The 19,384-nt window shown below is 41.9% G+C and overlaps 1 protein-coding gene across 3 annotated transcripts in view; it reads left to right on the plus strand.

Annotated features, from left to right (window-relative positions):
- The first annotated feature begins 1,058 nt into the window (after positions 1-1,058).
- FLRT2 (fibronectin leucine rich transmembrane protein 2) overlaps positions 1,059-19,384 on the plus strand; it is a 62,402-nt gene continuing 44,076 nt past the window's right edge. The window contains exons 1-2 of one of the 3 annotated variants that reach the window (XR_014317692.1): positions 1,059-3,358; positions 3,651-4,266. The gene's annotated coding sequence lies outside the window, so the exon portion shown is untranslated. Of the gene's footprint in view, positions 3,359-3,650; positions 4,267-5,732; positions 6,402-19,384 lie in introns of those variants that run through there. The other 2 variants (XM_082762671.1, XM_082762672.1) reach the window with 2 other exon arrangements.

Here is a 19,384-nt window from a genome sequence, read left to right on the forward strand (position 1 = left end):
GTTCAGAAGCAAAAGAAAAAAAAAAGAGATTTTCAGCTTATTTTGACCATCTTGTTTTCTTGTTTTATTGGAAATCAACTTGACAAGAGGCAAGAAATAGAAAATCTTAAATCATCCTCTACAAGACTCCCAATTCCTGTGTCACCTGGGACAAGGCAGAGAAGGATGGCCAAAGGCAATCCTTAGAAATAATTTTTCATGATATTGTCAAAAGCTAAATGCAGAAATCTCTTGGAGTGAAGAAGGGAAAGCCTCTGCTAGGTCACAGCTATGAAGTGTGACATCCCAAGGCATTATGCATACTTTTACAAAGTTCAATTTTAGTTTGACATGAAATCCAGTCCCTGCATGTAGAAATTTACTATTTGAGTTACATCACAAAATCTGCCAAAGCCTGCTTAAGAACCAGTATGATATATTAATTTTAAGCTCACCATAGAAGTGAGAGCTCAGAGAAAATACAAGTTGGGTGTGTTTTTTCTCCAGTTTAATGTAGTTCTAATCAAAGTGTTTAATTTTTTTCATTAAGATGGAAAAGAATACATTCAGCCTTTCAACTTGTTTAGAATTCCAGATAGAATATAATAATATCTCAATAGCTCATTGGTCTACCATTCTAAAGGCTTTTTCCTTCCCTTCCCTTCCCTTCCCTTCCCTTCCCTTCCCTTCCCTTCCCTTCCCTTCCCTTCCCTTCCCTTCCCTTCCCTTCCCTTCCCTTCCCTTCCCTTCCCTTCCCTTCCCTTCCCTTCCCTTCCCTTCCCTTCCCGTTCTTTCTTTCTTTCCTCTTTCCTCCATTTCCCCAAGTATTTTTTAAATAAGAAACTGATTTTGCAAAAAGTTGATGAAGAATTCATGTTGTATTTTTTTCTCTCTGTTGGCTGCATGAATTTAAGGCCTGATATAAAATTTTCCGTTATTGACAAAAATTGAAAAATAGTTTATTTTAGACCGACCTCCCAGTTACAGAACTACTCCCAGCTCCTTTTACCCTCTCTTGCAAGCAGCAGCAATCATTCTAACAATATGACTAAAAAAAAAAAAAAAAGTCACTTACAAAAAAGACACTTTTAGTTTCTTAATATTTTTTATGTTATCCTATTTCACATCCTCTTTAAAATAATTGAGGTTGTATTATGGATCAGTGGACCATCACTCCAGGGTAACCATCTTGTATAATCAGAGATAATTTAAAAAGAATAATTTCTATGTTCCCCTTTCAGTTTACAGCCTTTCAACCGTGCAAAGCAGTTCGGTAATAAATAAATAAATAAATAAAACTTTCACATAGTTATAGTAGGGAAAAAAAATATGTTTGAAGTCCAAGTAATCAGAGTTATAACTAAGATTAATAATTGCGCGGTGGAGGTGGGGGAAGCAGTCTAAACGGAGGGCGCTGAAGGGAGAAAATGGGGGAAGTTTCTGCCGCGGCGGCTGCCGAGCGCTGTGCTCTGCTGCCACCTTGGCCGCGCCGAGGGACGTGCAGGCGGCGCTCCTGCCTGCGGGACTGCGGACGGGCGTGTCTTACTAGCCTGTCCCCTCATGTCACCCATTGTTAGGAATGGGATGACTACAGCCAACCTGTAAATGGTCCGCTTTTTTTTTTTTTTTTTAAAGTATTTTTTTTTTTATTATGTTTTGGGGGTGGGATGTTCTACTGAGGAGGTTTATTCGCCTGTCACGCTTTAATTCGAAGCTCAGAAATGTGGGAGGGAGAGCAATCAGTTTTTTTTTTTTTTTTTTTTTTTTTTTTTTTTCCCTACCCCTTTGCTTATTACAGGATTTTTCATCCTTGGCCAGTCTTAACACCTTCAATAAAGATAGAACTCAGATCCTCCTCCACACGTACCAAGTCTGCCTCTGTGTCCTGGCACACTGTATGTCCAGGGGGACTCTGGTAGGAGCTCTCAGCGCTCCATCCCACCTCCAGGCTCTCAGTGTCGTTCAGCTGCAGTTAGAGCATCTTCCCCTCTTTTTTTTTTTTTTTTTTTTTTTTTGAGGGGGCCGTGGGGGGAGAAGGCATGGAAGCGTGACAGTCATCATGACTTACTTTACTGAAACGATATATACATGAATAATAGAAAGCCAATGGAGTTCGCTGATTTCCTTTTGTCCTCTCTACTACTTCGCGTTACAGCCCTACAGCGTTGTCTTGACATCAGGCTCTGAGCTGGTAGTACTGAGTTTGGAAAGCTTTCGTGCACTTCATTTCATCTTTGAATTACACTTTTTATTTTTTATTTTATTTTTTTTTTTTTCTCCTCATTTTAAGGCTTTCTTCTGCTTTGGAGGAAACATGTTCTGACATGCTGGAGTTTGCTGGTGGTAAATATTTCCTTTGACTACAAAGTGCGTGTGTGAAAAATACTTTTTTTTTTTTTCTTTCCCCGTGGAAATACGTTGCTTGTTCTTTTCTCTACTGTTATTAATAACCTGTAAACGAGATGAATCCGAGGGTCTGAGTGAAATAGCACTTTCAGATATGTACTTTTAGCCACGTCAAGCTGAGGAAAGTGCAGCAGCTCTGTATACGCTCATGTGAGAGGTTTCCATACGCCGCATGTGACAGTTTCCACACCCGAGTCGGTGACAAAGTAGGGACGGCAGGTGAGTCCCCACGAGATCTGCTTTGCCGAGGGGATTTTTTCCAGTCCCTAACCACAGAGGAGCAGTATTCAGCTCTCCAACTGCTCCCCAGAGTTGGCGGTTCTGATCTGTTTCAATTGAAAATCATCGAGAATCGAAAACGACACGTAATAAAACGTCCCCAGCCCCGCGGCCGCCTGTGCTGCGGCTGCTCGCGAGTACGCACACCCCCGTGCGCTGAGGTCCCGGTGCCCGTGCGACAGAAGGGGCTGCAAAGGGTTAAGCCGCCAGCTTGCTTGCTAGGCAAAGTTTGAGGAAGAATATGTCTGAGGCTGGGCACGCCGCAGCCCCGCGCTTGAAATCTGTCACCCTCACTTAGGAGCTCAGCATCTCTGGTTGTCACCGGTGAATAATGATCACACGGCGATAAGATCGCTCGGTGGCGTTGCGCCGGAGCCGCCGGGGGACAAAGAAAGGAAACTACGAGGCATTTAACCGCTGCAGCGGGGTGTTCCTCGGAGTCATCGGTGGGTGTCAGGGTCAAGTGACCGCCTGGACAGCTGCTTGGAAAGTAAATTTCCTTCCTCCTTTCCTTGAGAGAAACCTTGGGTGCTGGTGATCATTGGCAGCTATGGAAAGCAGAGACCTTGGTGGTGATCCTTAAAACAATACCATGCCGGAGCCCAGCTGTTCTGCCACTTTCTCCCCTTTCAACCTGCCGAACCCGGTGGGCTTTGGGTGATCGACCGAGGAGGAGCCACCTCCGCGGGAGCAGGTAAAGGCTCGCTGAGTCTCTGTGGATTGTCAGGGTCTCGCTTTGACCGAAGTGTGCCCTGAATACCTTTCTTTCCCTAATTTGAAGTGTGGGCTGGATGAGGGGCAGAGGCGGGGGGGGGGAAGTGGGGGGGGAGAACAGGCGCAATTCCGCCGAACCTCTGGGAGCCCGTGGGGCAGAAGTTTTTCGTATTTCCACTTTCCTCCGTGACGGGGGGGGGGGGGGGGGCGAAAAGGTGGTAGAAATGCCTGTGGTCAACAAAGATCTGCTTTACCTTATGTGTTACCGACAGGTTGGTAATATCGAGGACGCAGAGAAGGGATGGGTGGAGAGAGGATGAGGAAGACTTAGAGGAAATTTTCAGGAGAAAATGCACCGGCTTTCCATCAGCTTCAGGAAAGAGCTATAAATCATGTGTAAATAAGTGCTTTGAAAAGTATGTAAAGCTTTAATAAAAGAAGAGAGAAAAAAAAAAAAAAAAAGAAAAGAAAGACAGGTCTTGAAAAAGTCAAAAAGGACCCAGAACAACCTTGAAAAAGGTTGTTCATTCAGCTTTGAACCCTACGGGGCTTCTGCTCCTTTCATCCCTCGGGACCAGCTGGGAGCTGCAGGCAGAGATTCGAACTGAGAACAGCCCCGGCTCTTTGACAGGAGCAGCAGAGGCTGGCCCCGCGGCTCTGCACCGCACCAGATCCGCTCTCCCCTAGCAGCCCAGCCCCTCGGAGCTGCCGAGAACCCGGGGGCTCCATCCCTAGGGGAGGCTGGAGCAGACCCCGGCCCCGAGGCAGCAATGCCGCCGGGGGGGGGGGGGGGAGAGGGGAGCGAGGTCTCCTCCTCAGCTCCTCGACCCTCGCCGGGCTACCTGCACTCCCCCTTCCGAGCCCCCCATCACGCCCCGCATCCGCGTAGGTGAGGGCACGGAGGGGCTCGGCTCGAGGCTACGGACCGCGGGTGCTCCGCCAGACGCCCCCCCCAGGGCCCGGGGCGGGTTCGGGGACCGGCAGCAGCGCGCCTGGGACTGCCCCACTACCGGGCTCCTCGGCAGGTCTCGTCGAGCTTTGGAGGCGTGAATAATTCAGCCCTCCCCAAGCGAAGGGCGAAGGAGGTGCGGAGACAATGGCGAGTGATTCAGCTCTCGAGGTAGGGCTGAGCTGCATATGCAAGCCAGTACACAGCCAGGGGTGAGGGGAAAGCAAACCCCGAGGCATTTCAATTGCCTTTTCTGTTTCCTCGACACATGGCATTGATCAGCTCGCCTCTTCTCTCCTCCATCCCTCCCCAGCCCCTCTCTTAAAGTAACTCGCAGTCAAAGGCGTATCGCGCATTTTCTTTACTAATGGAGGAGTTTGAGGCAAATTCTCATCTCTTCGCACACCCCACGTCCTACCTTGCTGGCCGCATCCTATCGCTCAGATGTTTCTCGGCATTAAATAATCTCGCTTTTAGCTGGGCTTGTCAGGACAAGGCAGCAGTTTACTAGGGACCTGGGCGGCGTGGGAAGGGTTACCCTGAAACAAGCGTAGATAACCCGGGATGGATGCACACACAAACACACACACACATACTGCAAGTGCTGCAGAAGGGATTAGTACGGGGGCGTTGTTAGCGCTTTGGGGCAAAAGGTGGTTTCTCCAGTGGTTTTAAAGTCTTTCTGACTGATCATGGAAATCAGACGGAATGCTGAAGGAGGTCCGTCTCTTCCCTGAGGGCTGGACTTTTATTCTGTGTTCTATTTATTCTGTGGTGCTATTACCCACCTAAAAGTTAGCGGGGGGAAGGAGAGGGACAGAAGGGGAGGGAGGAGAGGCGGGTTTGGCGGCGGCTGCACATGAAATATCGCCATGTTGGAGCAGAGCACGGCTGTAACTATCGCTAGCGAGGGCATCTCCCGGTTAGGACCGCAGCTGGGGGAGTTTCTCTGCTCGTTCCCCCCCTTCCCTTCCCATACCCCCACGGACCCCTCGGGCAGCGGGGCTCGGTCAGCCCCTCCCGCACCTTCCTTGCGGGCAGCCCCGACATGCAGGGTGTCCGGGTGCTGCGCACCCGCCGGGCAGCACCCCCCGCTGACTTCTGCTCCCCGCTTGTGGAGTAGGGGGGAGATGCTGAAGGGCCGGAGCTCGCTACACTGCCGTCAGCAAGCAATGGGTTAAGAGTGGGAGGAAAAGAAAAAAAAAGGAAAGGAAAAGAGAAAACCTAGCCTGACTTTGCCTCTTGGAAAGCTTTAGGTTGCAGCCCTGCCTTCCAAGCATTCTTTAAACTAGAAATGTGGGAGGGACTCCAGGAAAGAGAGAGAGAGAGAGAGAGATGGCTATCAACTGAATTCATTACTGTAAACATCTCCCTGGGGTGTCAGGCAGGGAGGAAAAAAAGGCACGACTTACATTAGCAGGGAATAGTCAGATCTGAGGCATCATTACTGCAAAGATCAGCCTGCAATCCCGGCTGAAGGCTGGCGCAGGACTAGGAGAGAGCCAGCCACACGCACTCACACATATACTCACATATGTGTCCGATGCCTCCTCCGACTTCCAAGGGTCCTGGGTCTCCGTGCCAGCTCCTCATGTGATCCTGTGATCCTCTCACCATTTCCAGAGGACAGAGAGAAAAAAAGAGAAAGAAAGCAACCCCAAGACCGGGCGTACTTGCGTCCCTTCATTTTTTTGTGTCTTTTTTTTTTTTTTTTTTTTTTTCCGGAGAAGGAGGAGCGGCGGGGAAAAGAGGAGCGAACCGAGGCGAGAAAGTGCGTTGGGGATGCCAGAGCCGCGGGCTGCGCGCCGGAGGAGGAGGTGGCAGAGAAGGGGGGAGGACGATGCCGCTGCCTCGTAAGGGCGGAGGAAGGCGCGGGAGGCGCGGGGGCCGCTCCGGTGCGGCGGCGGCGGCCGGCGGGGAGCGGGGCCCTTGGGGCCGGCCGGGAGCGGCGCTGGGCGGCCGCGGCGGGCGGCGGCCACCGGCCAGGAGCGGCGGCAAAGTTTTGGTGTGGGGGGCCAGAGGCGCGCAGGGGGATTATGATCGGTGCCGGCGAGGGATTCCCAGACATTGCCAGGTACAGTTGGGATTTCATTTCTCTTTTCCTTCCCGGTAATTCTAGCCCCGGGCGGTTTAAAGACCTGGTGCCCTTTGCCTTCTCGAAGTTGAGGAGCTGGGGTCAGGTCGTGTGGCAGAAATGCCGCCTCGATACAGCCCCGTCCGTGCCCGCGAGAGTGCGGCATCAGGCACAGGCACTCACAAATTTATGAATGGCAAGTGCTCGCAGGGGCCGCGGGTGATTCTACGCCAGCGGGCGCGTTAGGAGTGGGTCTCGGAGCTCGCAGCCGCAGCGGGGTCCCGAGTCCCCGGCCCCATTTCAGCGCCGAGGGTAAACTGCCCAAAGCAGCCCGCAGCCCGCTGCCCCCCAGATGGGAGAGCCGAGCACTCCTCCTGCTGCAGGAGAACCGGCACAGCGCGTGTACGAGCACGATTGTTGACACGATTTGGGAGGTGGTTGTGAGAAACGGGAACTTTAAAAAACGAAGCTTACTCGGAGAAGGCAGTCGGCTCAGCTAGCAAGTGTGAAGAGATGGAAAGAACGGGGAGAGCAGGGAGCTGCGCCCGGCGGGAGGATTCAGCAGCAGTAGCGGCCTCCGGAGCAGGGGCTGGTGGTGAGAGGGTGGGGGCGAGATGGCTCGGGACTGCAAAGTACAAAGGAGTCCCTCGCAGACCTGCCGAGTTGGACGGGGATCTTTGGCAAAGCAACAGCAAATATTGCGGGGGAGATGGGCAGGGGGAGGGGAAGAGCGAACAGAAAAACAGATCGCCAAAAGAAGTCAAACAGCTGAAAAGACCTCTGTCTTGAGAGCATGAGATGAAATCCCATGAAAGATAAAGAAATCAGCAGCAAAGTATGAGAGTAAGGCTCTCCACCCTCTTTTCGTAGTGGGAATCAGTCAACAGGAGCTTTTAATTAATTTTAATGGATGAAATCTGTTTTAAGGCTTACAATAAGCTAATAAATCCAAGGCACAAATCCGTGTAAATTCCTGTACCGTGTGTGGAAGGTACTGATTAGATTTCTTCAGATGCTTTTTTTTTTTTTTTTCCTTTCAATGCGGAGCTCAGCAGAATAGAAAGGGAGAGGTTCCTTGCATGAGAAGCAGGAAAAGACACTAAAGCAAGTCAGACCTCTGTCTCACATACAGACGTGTGCGCGCACACACATGCACACACGTGCACACACACACAGGCGCACAGAAAGAGGGTGTGCATCAAAGAGAGGTTTATTTACTGCATCATACTTCAGTGCTTGCAGGGAAATTAAACCAGTTTAAAGGTTGAGATTGATCACTATGTGGGTTAAAACAAAACACAAACTTCCATAGGCTGCAATAATTGACATTGACATTGTCTTTCTCCAAGAGCACCTTTATACAATTGTATTTGCAGAGGCAATTCGTGAATTGGTTTCAGAAATATAAGGTTTTTGGAAGGGGGGAAAAATTACCCTTTTTTTTTTTTTTAAAAAAAAAAAACATTTTAAAGATACTGTACCTATACCCCTACCCACTTTTTTCTTCCTTTAAAGAGTCAATGTATGCAGTATTATCACTGGGACTTAATCTTTACATAATCAAAATGATACAACAGGTGCTATTCAAAAGTCAACATTTCTAAGTGACAAAAGTGATGTTAAAATGTAAATATTGATCTTGTTTCTGAAAATGATGTAAGACACAAGATTTCAAGCATCATTATCATTTGTAGGAGATTTACTATTTAAAGTGCTGTGCTCTATCCTTATAAGATGGCTAGGCAGTTAAAAGTAAGAGAATGCAGGCCTGGAGTACCATAGGTGAAACAAATCAGTACTGTGTAAATACAGCATCCATAAAACTACCTGTGACTAGAACAGTCATCAGTGTTTTCCCAAAGTTCCAGGTTATAGCAAGAAGTAGTGCTGGAATGCACCCAGCGTTCTTAAAAGATTCACTCCATACACACACATACACCCTATATTTTGTGTAAGATGTTATCTGTGTTTGGCTTTGAGAGTCTGGATCTGATTTGAGCCACTGTTACAAGTCACATTTATATCCTGGCCTGCTCGATAGTTTGATTTAGGATGTAGACATATCTCCTTTGCGGAATCCTACACCCTCCCAGTTGGAATCTGCATTACATAGGCTATGGTTTTCTCCAAGAATCAAGAATGTGCTTGCCTTTATCTGTTTAAAATAGCAACATCCAAAATGTAAGATGTCATTAGGGCTGACTTTCCTACCCTTCCAGCAGAAAAGAAGGAGAAATAGTTTTAGCAAGTGAAGAAAACAAAAAGGAATTCAAACAAACATCTCTATCAGGCTTTTCCTGTACTGCACTTTCTATTTAAAGGTCTAGAAAGGAGGCACACTTAGGATAATACTGTTTCCAGGAAGGTGAGAACTTTATTTCTGAATAATTTCTGCTGCCTCTTTAATCTCAAAATGAGTTCATTTTTCACTAGATTACTTTCATATAACTTTCAGGCTTTTACCAGACTGATTCAAATCCAGTCCATTAGTGACCTCTATCTGTGAGAAGTGTATAGTCAGCGGTGTTTTTTTCCTTTTTCTTCTCCACTGTGGGTTGGAAACACAGGGTATGAATCATTTTAGTCTTTTATACCTGCATCTAGCTTGTCAGGTTGTCAATGTCATATCTGTTATTAACTGTGATTTCCTACTAATTTAATAAGGAAAACAAGAAAAACAAACTCTAGTTCCAAATGTGCATCAAGAATTTGAAAACAACCTAAATTCCAGACAGCTATTCCAGTATTAATGAACATTTGCTAAAAGTCAGAAAAATTAAAAGAATACAGTGCTATTGAACAGCAATAATAAAGGAAGTGCATTTATGTTAGTCTGATGGTTTAATACTTACTTTAAAGCCGGCTGACTGTATGTGAAATTTTATTGCCCCTGAGTGCTTACATAATAACTGAAACTTGAGACAAACGCTCTGACCAGATATTCTATAAGTAGACTTTATAGTAGCAGGGTGTTTAAAAAATGTGGAAAAAAAATCCAGCTGTGTCTATGTTAAGAATACATGTCAGAGATCAAGGAAAAGGGGGTCTTTATAAACAGATGGTCTCTTTTAGGGGATTATTAAACCCAGCTTCCCAATACTAATTTGTCTCTTGTTTATATCCATAGCTATATTCCATGTTTTAGTTAGTGATTGTAAATGGCAGTTGAGGACTTGACCGGCAATATCTCTGGGTAGGTGAATACCATTGTTTGACATTTCCCAGGTTGTGGTTGATTACCTCAGTGCTTGGTAATATGATGGTTTTAGGTGTTTCCTTTCCTCCCCCTTGGGCAGTCTTTTCAGGAGTTTCTCTGCCAATGCTTTTTATTTATTTCCTCAAGAAACCAAAAGAATTGGAACTTGCCCTAAAGGCATAAAAACTGCATTAAAAAAAAATGGTAAAACAAATATATATATATATTGTCTTTTAGTAAAAATATGTATAGTTATATACATATAGTTAAAGAAGGCTAATTTAACATACACTAAAGATATGAGCTTTAGTCACCCTGAAGCTATAAGTAACCTGCACCTTTCAAGTAACCAACTTCTTTTAAAGGAAAAGCAACCACAAAAAATCATCATTAAAATATTTGTCTTGACAGGAATGTTTTATTCATGTATTTAAAGTAAACCCAAACTTTAATCCATAGGCAATACTCAGGAAAGAAGCATTTGAAATGAAAACTGCTTAAGATGTTATATATCTGCTTAAGATACTATATTTTAGTCACAACAAACAATATCTCCTACAAATAGTAAAATTTAATATTTTCAGCCAGTGGTGAAAGCTGTTTGGACCTTTAGATACCTTCCTTTTTTTACTGGTGATTTACATGGCTAACAGTTTTGTTCTGGATAGTTTTCATTTTTGTTTTCTCTTTTTTAACTCCTTCTTCTGACATGTCCCTTTAAGCAGAATCAAAACTAAATACTAGGAACATTCTAAAACAAATCCATCATGCTCTCTTCAGCATTCCTGAAAACTTAATGATGCTTGAAGAGGTCCATAAAACATCCCTTCTAAAAGGAAATCTTGTGCTATCAGTGCTACCTAGAAGCAATCTCCTGCACATTCTACTTCGAGCTGCAACTGTTTTATCTATTTATTTATTGTTAAACACACATTTTCTATGCTAGTATAATGCAAGGTTGTTTACAAATGCATGCAGCACAAAGAATTGTTGGTCATTCAAAGGTCATTGAAACTGATCCCTCAGTCCTTGCAGGCAAAATTTAATAGACTTCTGGTGTGACAAAATGTAGTGAATGTCAGGGATCTTGATGGAGAATTACAAGATTAAGGCAAAAGATTTTGGAATTTCATCTCCCTAATTCATTAGCTGTTTACTATCATGCATAGTAACTTGAGATCTGGCCAGGCTGACACTCATTGTACTGTGTACTGTACAGAAATACTCCATGACCCATTAAGAGCAGGAAAGGTCAGAGCCCTGAATGAAAAGCCTCATCAGCACCTTCTTAGAACTGAAATAAGTGTGCAGCAGGGTTGCTACCAGTTCCTGCTGGTAGCCTTTGCCATTCGCTCATTAAAACCAACAGGGAAAATTAAACTAAAGAGAAAAGCTTTTCTCAGCAGTAGTTCTGTCCCTGTACCATAACTGGGTGACTGTATGAGTAACTGTTATCTTTCTGAGCTGTTTCATAAGAATTAGCCAAGATTCATCATGTGGGAGAGGGCTGCCTTTGTGGGGAGAGGATGCAGTACGCCCTCAGCATCCTAGCACTGCCGCGATTCTTTGGTGATGCTCAATCTTCACACAACCTGTAGAGGATCAAACAGGTCAAACTGCAGTCATAGGGCCATCAGCCCTAGGCCTGTAAGTTCAGAGTTAAAAATATTTATTTTCTTCCGCATGCTTTTGCTACAAAGAAAAAGAAATGCAGTATTTGAACTGTTTTAAGATGGGTGTGACATTCCCAGTATGACTGCAAGAAGAAACAAGTATTATTTTAGACCAACAACACCTTTACAAGACATTTCATACACAGTTCTGAAGAAATGTCATCTATATATAATTAATATATGTGCTACATATATCGGTAACCATGACTTTGTCTGTAATCACTAAGGACTCCCTCAAACCCTTCAAAGCATATAATTAATTTTAATTCAAAAATAATTTTTTTTTGGTTAACTGAAAATTAAACAAGAAAAAAATATTTTTCCTCCAGTGTTTTGGTAATTTCTAAATTAGATTAAAAATACTGAGTTGCTCTCAAGATGGATTGTTCCCAAGGTCAATGGAAAGCAAACCTAGCTGTGCTTATGAAACAGAACTTCACAGCTGAAAGACTGCTTTTTAAATTAATTTATTTGATTCCAGACTCGATCCTTTTTCCTTTCACTAGCAAGTTAATTTCACAGACACTCTTCTTATGATTAGGGATTACTCATGTGAGTAATAATTTGAATACCCCAAAGTGATGTCATTTAGCTGTAATTGAAGATGATACAAACCCATCAGCGTGTCTCTGGTTGTGCTAATGTGTATATGCTTTCATTAGTAGTTTCTTCATGTGTGTATGTGGAAACAAGTATGTAGGTAGAAGTGATTTAAATGACTAGAATTACATCCATATTAGGATTGTAGCAGTATCCGTGTCGTGGATGCAACCTACATTGTATTGTTACATAAGCTACCTGTAGACAAGGCATTGGGTGTACATATTATTTAACGAATGATGATTTTGGTAAGTGAGGTGGTTTTAGTGAGCCTATTTCATGCCTGAAATGCTAGTTGAAACCATGCGAGGTGTTTCTAAATGAAGGAATGTTTCCTAGTAGTGTGTTTGTGTTACCTTTTAATTTCATTTGTGATCTAGGAAGTTTTTCCTAGGTGGTGCTTCTTGTGTCACTGAAAGATTTGCATCAAGCTAAATGAACCCCATTTAGCAATCTTGTTTGTCTTGTTTCACAGGCCACCTCACTGACTGATCTAGGTTTACCTTAGTCTTATCTTTAACCAGTTAGCTCTGGAGTTTGTTGCAAACACTCCTAGACTAAACATACTCTTTATATACTCTTTAGCTGTATCAGTTGAAAACTTGCTGTCATTTCATAATGACCTGTAAGTATCTAAAAAAATCTGAAGTTTTATCACATTAAAACCTGAATTGTTATGAACCTGGATTGGGTGGTTGAAGGATTCCAATTTAATATGCTAAATATGTACATGCATATTGCATCTTTTTCTAGTGATCCATTATTGTAGGACCACATGTTAGTCATTGAACTGGAGAATTTGGAAGTGGAAAAAGCTATCCAATAGCTCACACTCATAAAGTTTGCATCCTTGCTTTAAGTGATTTACAAGATTCATCTGAGACATTTTATCATTTGAGCTGCCCATAAAAAAAAAAAAAAGAATTTCCAAAACAAAATAAGTAAATGAAAAAATATTTATTATCCAACTTGATATATTTTCAGTCTTTTAAAACAAATTTAGCAGTCTAAAAACAAATTTCCTCATGCCGAAGATGAGTATACGGTTAGAGCATGTTAAAATTTAACAGGACATGAAAACAGACACACATACACAGAGTCGTTCCCAAATGTATTGCTAAATCTTGTGTATCAAATTGGTATATGCCCAACAGTGATTTTTGAAATAGCTCGTTCTGGCCCTGTGCCATGCTGCTCAGTGAAGAACTTCTTGCAGCAGTTCAGCAGTAAATTGTAAAATGCATCTTGCCAGTAGAAGTCTTTTTTTTTTCTTCTTTTTATTTGAGAGATTACTTTTACTCTTTGACTAAATTAATTTTAGAACCTTATTCTTGTGCAGTGCAGTGCAACAGTTTTTACCTAGAGAGAAAAGCATCTACCAGTATAGCTTTGAAAATACTTAGGCAAGAAAGAATCACAACGGACGTCTCTCTGTCTTTTTTTCATGTGTACTTTGAATGCCATTGATAGAGCCAAGTCCTTTATCATTGCCCAGAGAGGTCAGAGCCTCCGTGTCAGAGCATCTGACAGTAAGGTTACCCTAATTGCTTTGTCCATGTTTTGCCCTATCAAAATCTCTATGCATTTGGTATTGTATATTCAGAATGATAAACGTGCACATACAGGCATGCAGGGACAGACACACAAAGTATTAATAAAAATCTTTCTGAGACAATTTGAATGGCAAAGGATCATTTAGCAAATCTATTTCCTTCTGGTATTTAGTTGGCATCTTCCTTTTTTATTATTATTTAATTAGATGGCAGGGCAACCGGTGATACTGTAGAATATTGAAATGGAAACTGTGTATGAGCTTTCCCTGCCTGTCTTTCTTCCCTAGTTCTTCTCCCTCATAGTTAATAGAGTACTGTTTCCACAAGTAACACTCTGTTTAATAGTTTTAAAAAGAATGATGCAATTGGGTTTCGATTTTTGTTTTGAATGATGGTTACAGGGCGCTGAATCCCTACCTCCACACCAGTGCTTTAGTTTTTAGTTACGTATAATTCCATTAAAATACAGTAATTTAAAAATAAATAATATTAATAAAATAATAATAATAAAAAAACAGCCCAGGAACTATGAAAATCTCAATGCTAACAAAATGTTTGTTTTCTGTCCCACACTGTATAATCTTATCAGTATCTAGTTAACTTAATATTTAGTACCAAATACAGGTTTCAACTAGATAGTCTGTTATCACAGAAGTCAAACATTCAGCTCTATCCTCAGATCAGCACAGTGGATCTTTATAAATCTGGAATAAATGAGATGTTAGAGTTGCTGCCAGCAGCTCTGGCAACAGAACTGTTGATCTGCCCAGATTCTTTTTCCTGCAAAAATTTCTTATCAGCAGATCCACACATCCTACATGTTGTGACTGTGGATTTACAGATAAGAGGACAGAATGACAGAAACTGGATGGATGGCATAAGCATAAATAGGTTATGAGTTACCAGCTGAAGAACTTTCTATTAAGCACTGGGAGGGGGGATTATAAATCTCAACCCCCCCCCTAATAATAAGGAGTTCTCTAGGTAGAAGGGCTTGGCTTTAATTATTTGCCCTTCATTTGTCCAAAGTTGGAAGTGCATAAATCAGTCTGTATGGGCAGGGATGACTCTGGAATTCATAACCACTCATGTCTGTGACATTGATGGAAACTCAATTGGATCAAATGCATAGGTATTCTAATTATGAACCTCTGATATTCAGAACTTCCCTTAGGCCATCAATATCTCATATGCAATCATATTTTACAAGCTACTGAATTATTGTCTTGTTATACATGTGCTGACCAAGAGAATACATCTTAAAGTCTAGCCAACTAGCTGCAAAAAGATGATCCTCTTTCTTTAATCACTAAGAGAATAAACACCTTTAGATTTCAGATAACATCCATTCACAATCTACTTAGTTCTTGTGAAGAAATATTTGGGGAACTTGGGAAGGGGTGTTTTACAGCCCTGTATATTGTCTTGTGTTGAATGATAACCACGTTTGGCGGAAAGGCATTCATTTTAACTCCTTCAATGCTATGCTAAAAGACTACCTCCTACATACTAGAAGAGAAAAAAAGAAAAAAAAAACAACAATCATCTTGCTATGACGTTTACACTCCCTCTCACCCTCAGGGCTACTTTTATTGACATATATTTATATTTATATTCTAGTAGCACCACAATTTTCTCCTGCCTCTTTCTCTCTCTTTATTTTTTAAATCCACATGCCAGCACAGGCCTGATCAAAATTTCCAGTTAGTTAGTTAGTTAAGAAAGACTTTTAAGGCTGGAGCTCATTCTGTTATGTCTGTCATGTCAGGAACATTGAGGATGCAATGTATCCTAAAGATGCTATCAAAACTAAAATAAACAATGATTCTCATGGAAGCTTTTATTTTCATTTAAATATGTGGCATTGTGCAGAGGTGGCATAAAAGCAGGAAAGGAAAAGTGGCCAGAAAATAACTGGTCAAAAAACAGGATGACAATGAGTAATCAAAATTGTCTAGCCTGAATGAAGCACAGAGATAAACAATCAACTTTCAGTGCAACAGGAAATTGGAATTTCCTAATGATCACAGTTTTAACCATCTAAGCTGTTATTCCACGGAGAGGAGAGGTAGGGCAACGTACAATGTAAGAGGAGTTGGGAGGGGAGGAAAAGGTTTATTCTCCTAGTTCTTTCTGTTGTGGAAAAAGCACATGGGAATTATCAGGCAAAGTTAGTGCTGTCTCAGACTGTATTATCTCTACAGCAGAACCCTGGCTGGCTTGGTGAGGCAGGTCTTATAAGCTTGTATTACCCTTAATGTTATTCCATGTCTTCATTTTTTGTGACCTCAGACACTCTGCATGTTCACTTTAAGAAAAAAAAAAAAAAAAAAAAAAAAAAAAAAAGAGTAAAGATGGTATGGAAAAAGTAATTAGTGAGTAAGAAGTCTCAGATTTTCCTCTCAGGCATAAGTGTATACTCAGAGTGCCTGCTTTACAGAGATAAATCAAAGGGGAATAATAAATATTTGTAATTTAAAATATGCAATATAGGTCCTGTCAGCTTTTATATCGCTTAGATTTCTCTTGCCATTCGAACTCTCATCTGAAAGAGCCTGGAATTCCATTATGTAACAAAACACTGAATCAGGGTGAAACTGGGGACAGTACAGTGGGAACAAATGACTGAAGTGGGTCTTTATTACTATTCTTGCTTAAAAGAAGGTGAAGGAAATTATCATCATGCACTGCAACACATGGAGTTGTGATGCTGCTTCTGCATCGTTAGTGCATCCATGCTGTCCTGTTGATTAAATCACTGGGTAGGTCATGCATTGATTGAGCTCTTCATTGTGGTCTGAGTTTGGGTATGCTTTTTTTTTTTTTTTTTCCTTGCAGCTAAAAGTGAGGCAGAATTCGACACCAAATTTTAAAAACAGTGAGGTGACAAAGAATGGTGCCCACTGGGGACTGAACTGGCAGCAGTCACAGAAACTCCCTGTATGTGTGTGCATATGGGAGGACTGGCATTTCTCTTCCTCTAGGCACTGTAAATGCCCACAATCATCAGCACTACAAAGTCCATGCACTTAAAATGAAGGAAACAAGTAATTTATGGGGAATGTTATAGTAGAGATATATGCCCTTGCTTTGTTAGAGAGGGTGTGAAGTCTTTCTATGATTTCTCCACATTCTCCACAAATGTTCTGGTAGGAATAATATTTGGGACAGTACGTAACGCTACTAAACTTGCATCCTTGTAATCTTACAGAAACTCCAGCAAAGAACCTGACCAGGATGTAGTTACTGTAACTGAAAAAGGAAAGAGAAAACTCCGTAGGAAGATGGCACTGCATGAGTTAACAAGTTAGCCCCTTCACTCTTTCAAATCAAACTTCCTGTGTGTAATAAAATACAAGTTGGATGAATTTGGCTGGTCTCAGGCAAGCCTCTCATGGATAGCTGCCCACATGGGAATAACAACCGCATAGATTAGCTCTGTGAATAGCTCCAGGACAGGTGTGGGCCTGAACTGCATTGGCAGAACTGTTCTGGGGACTGGTGTGCGATGCTTTACCAATGAATGAAACACTTCACTCTTCCTTTTTCACAAGCACTAAAATTCACATAAACACATTTATTGTAAAAAAGTAATTGGCTTTAAGGAGTTGGAGAAAACTCATGTTTTGTCAGATTTGCAAGCCTTCTATTAGACGTTTCAAAGAAATTGGGTACAAGCAAAAATTAAAGCATGCTGAATTATTTCTTACTAGTTATCTTTTTTTCTTTTTTTTTTTTTTTCTTCTGTTCTCAAGAACAAGATTATGGGTTCTGACCCATCTTTCCTAGCAGTCTAGGACAAATAACAAGAGAGAGCAATATTTTTAGAGCTTAAGAAGGGGCAAGATGACACAGGGTTTCTCCTACTGAATACAAAATCTTTCTGTTTCTATTTGAAATCCAGACACAGTCTGCAGTGATCTTTTTGAAATGAAAGGTGGTGGACTCAGGTAACCCACCACCATTATCTGAGCCTCATTTTTTCCATTCCCTGTCAGCAGTGGAAAGATTTATTAGGTAAGGAGGATGAACCATTCTTTTACCTCCACGTCCTCTTCTTCCTCTGTTCTTCCAAAGGAGTCACACTGTACAGGTCCTTGTAAAAAGCACATAGTTAGAAAATAACTCTGCACTATTCTTCCTGAGGTGAAACGAGGTACCACAAATGAAAGACAGAAGGAAGAGTTAATAGCAACATCTGATCAAAGGAATGCTGATCCACAAGCAGAATCATTAAATGTATAGTGCTTGTGTAAGTCAGGGCTGAACTGATTTACAAAAGCTGAATATTCACAACATAAGGAAGAAAACTATTAAGCTCCTTGCAAGAGCAATGACAGTAGGCCAGTTTTCTTTCTTTAGCAGTACGAGGGAAGGGTTCAGTCTGGGAGATGATACTGAACTGTTTGTGCCCCGGTTGGCTCTGAATCAATGGAGAACCCTACACTTCAAATCTCTCACAAGAAGTAAATATTTTATTCATTTTTACTTGATTTAATAGGTGATTTAAGGAGATGTTTGGGCACAAGATTTTCTGTGGTCATGTTTACAGCACTGCTGTAGTTACTTGCTGCATAGTTTGAGTTTCAGATGCGTAAGTGGATGTGGTTATATAATTTACTGTGGCACCTATTTATACATCAGTTCATGTTTCTTATCTCTGTCTCATAATAATTGCTATACTCTTTGCGACTGACATATTTTCCATGACATTTTTTAGGCTTTCCACCATTGCTATATCTAATGAAGCTTGATTTTCATATGCATGTGACTAGCATGAACATATAATACGGCTCTAAAAAATTTACCAGCCTAACCTTCATCTCATTGTGCCAGCGGACTGCAGGCATAATGGTTTTATCAGTGCAGCTCTAGACATTTGGCACTTGCATTAAATTTTAACTGATAATTTGTAGTGAATTATATAATTTCTCTTGCTACAGGAACTCTGTAGTGCAGGAGTGGGGAGAAAAATGACAGATGTCCTCCATCAATTTGCCACTTTTTTAGTTCAATTCAGCCTATACTTGTGCATGCGCTGATGATGGTGGTGTCTAAGGAAGATAAGAACTGTGTTAGGAAATTGCTTTAATGTTACTGGAGATAATTGAGGACTGCTGCTTTGCAGGGGAATATTTACTTCTGGAACCTATAGTGAGACTTTATGCTGCTGTCTCCAAACAGAGATGGAAAACAAAGTGCATAAAGCTGTGCTATCTGGTAACTAGTGATGTGTTGTAATAAATGATTTAGTGGGCTTTTCACAGTACAAATTTCAGTAGTACTACAGAGGCAGTTAGTGTCTAAGAATAAATGTATATATTTTGTTAGTCATTGTTTTATTTGTGAAACCAAGTACAGTGTTTTGCAACCAGTTACAAACCACTCTGAGTGACAATGGCCAAGTTATGTTGTTCTGTTCTGATCTTACATTCTGCCCATCATTGTAGTAGCCTAACACCAACCTATAAAGCATTACTGCAAGATATCCTTACAAAATAATTTTGTAGTGTTTAATAATATCAAATGACTTTATTTCATGTAAACAATTACTGATATTTGTAACATGAGACCTGGTCAGTCAGAATTACAAAGCTTTAAATTCCATTCTGGACATGAAATTCAGGGCAGTGGTGTATACCCACAATTATTTATGAGTGTATGGATCACGTTTATAACTTCACTGACTTCATATACATGAACAATCTAGATAGTTAGTTAGTAAAATTACATGAATTGTGCTTGTATTCCAACTGCAAATAACACTGTTGCAAAAATGACTCCCAATAGACAGATTGGGGTAGATTTCTTGCATAAATATAATATACAGGCTCTCGCCCTTGCTTTTGTTTTCTTTCTAACTACTATCTTAACATCCAATGCTTAAAAGCCTGGATATATTGAAACCTAGGTCCTCCCACCAAGACTAAAGGACTGTACTTGCATAGACCTATGATTCTA

The sequence above is a fragment of the Aythya marila genome, assembly GCF_965140915.1.
Source record: "Aythya marila genome assembly, chromosome: 5".
NCBI lineage: Eukaryota > Metazoa > Chordata > Aves > Anseriformes > Anatidae > Aythya > Aythya marila.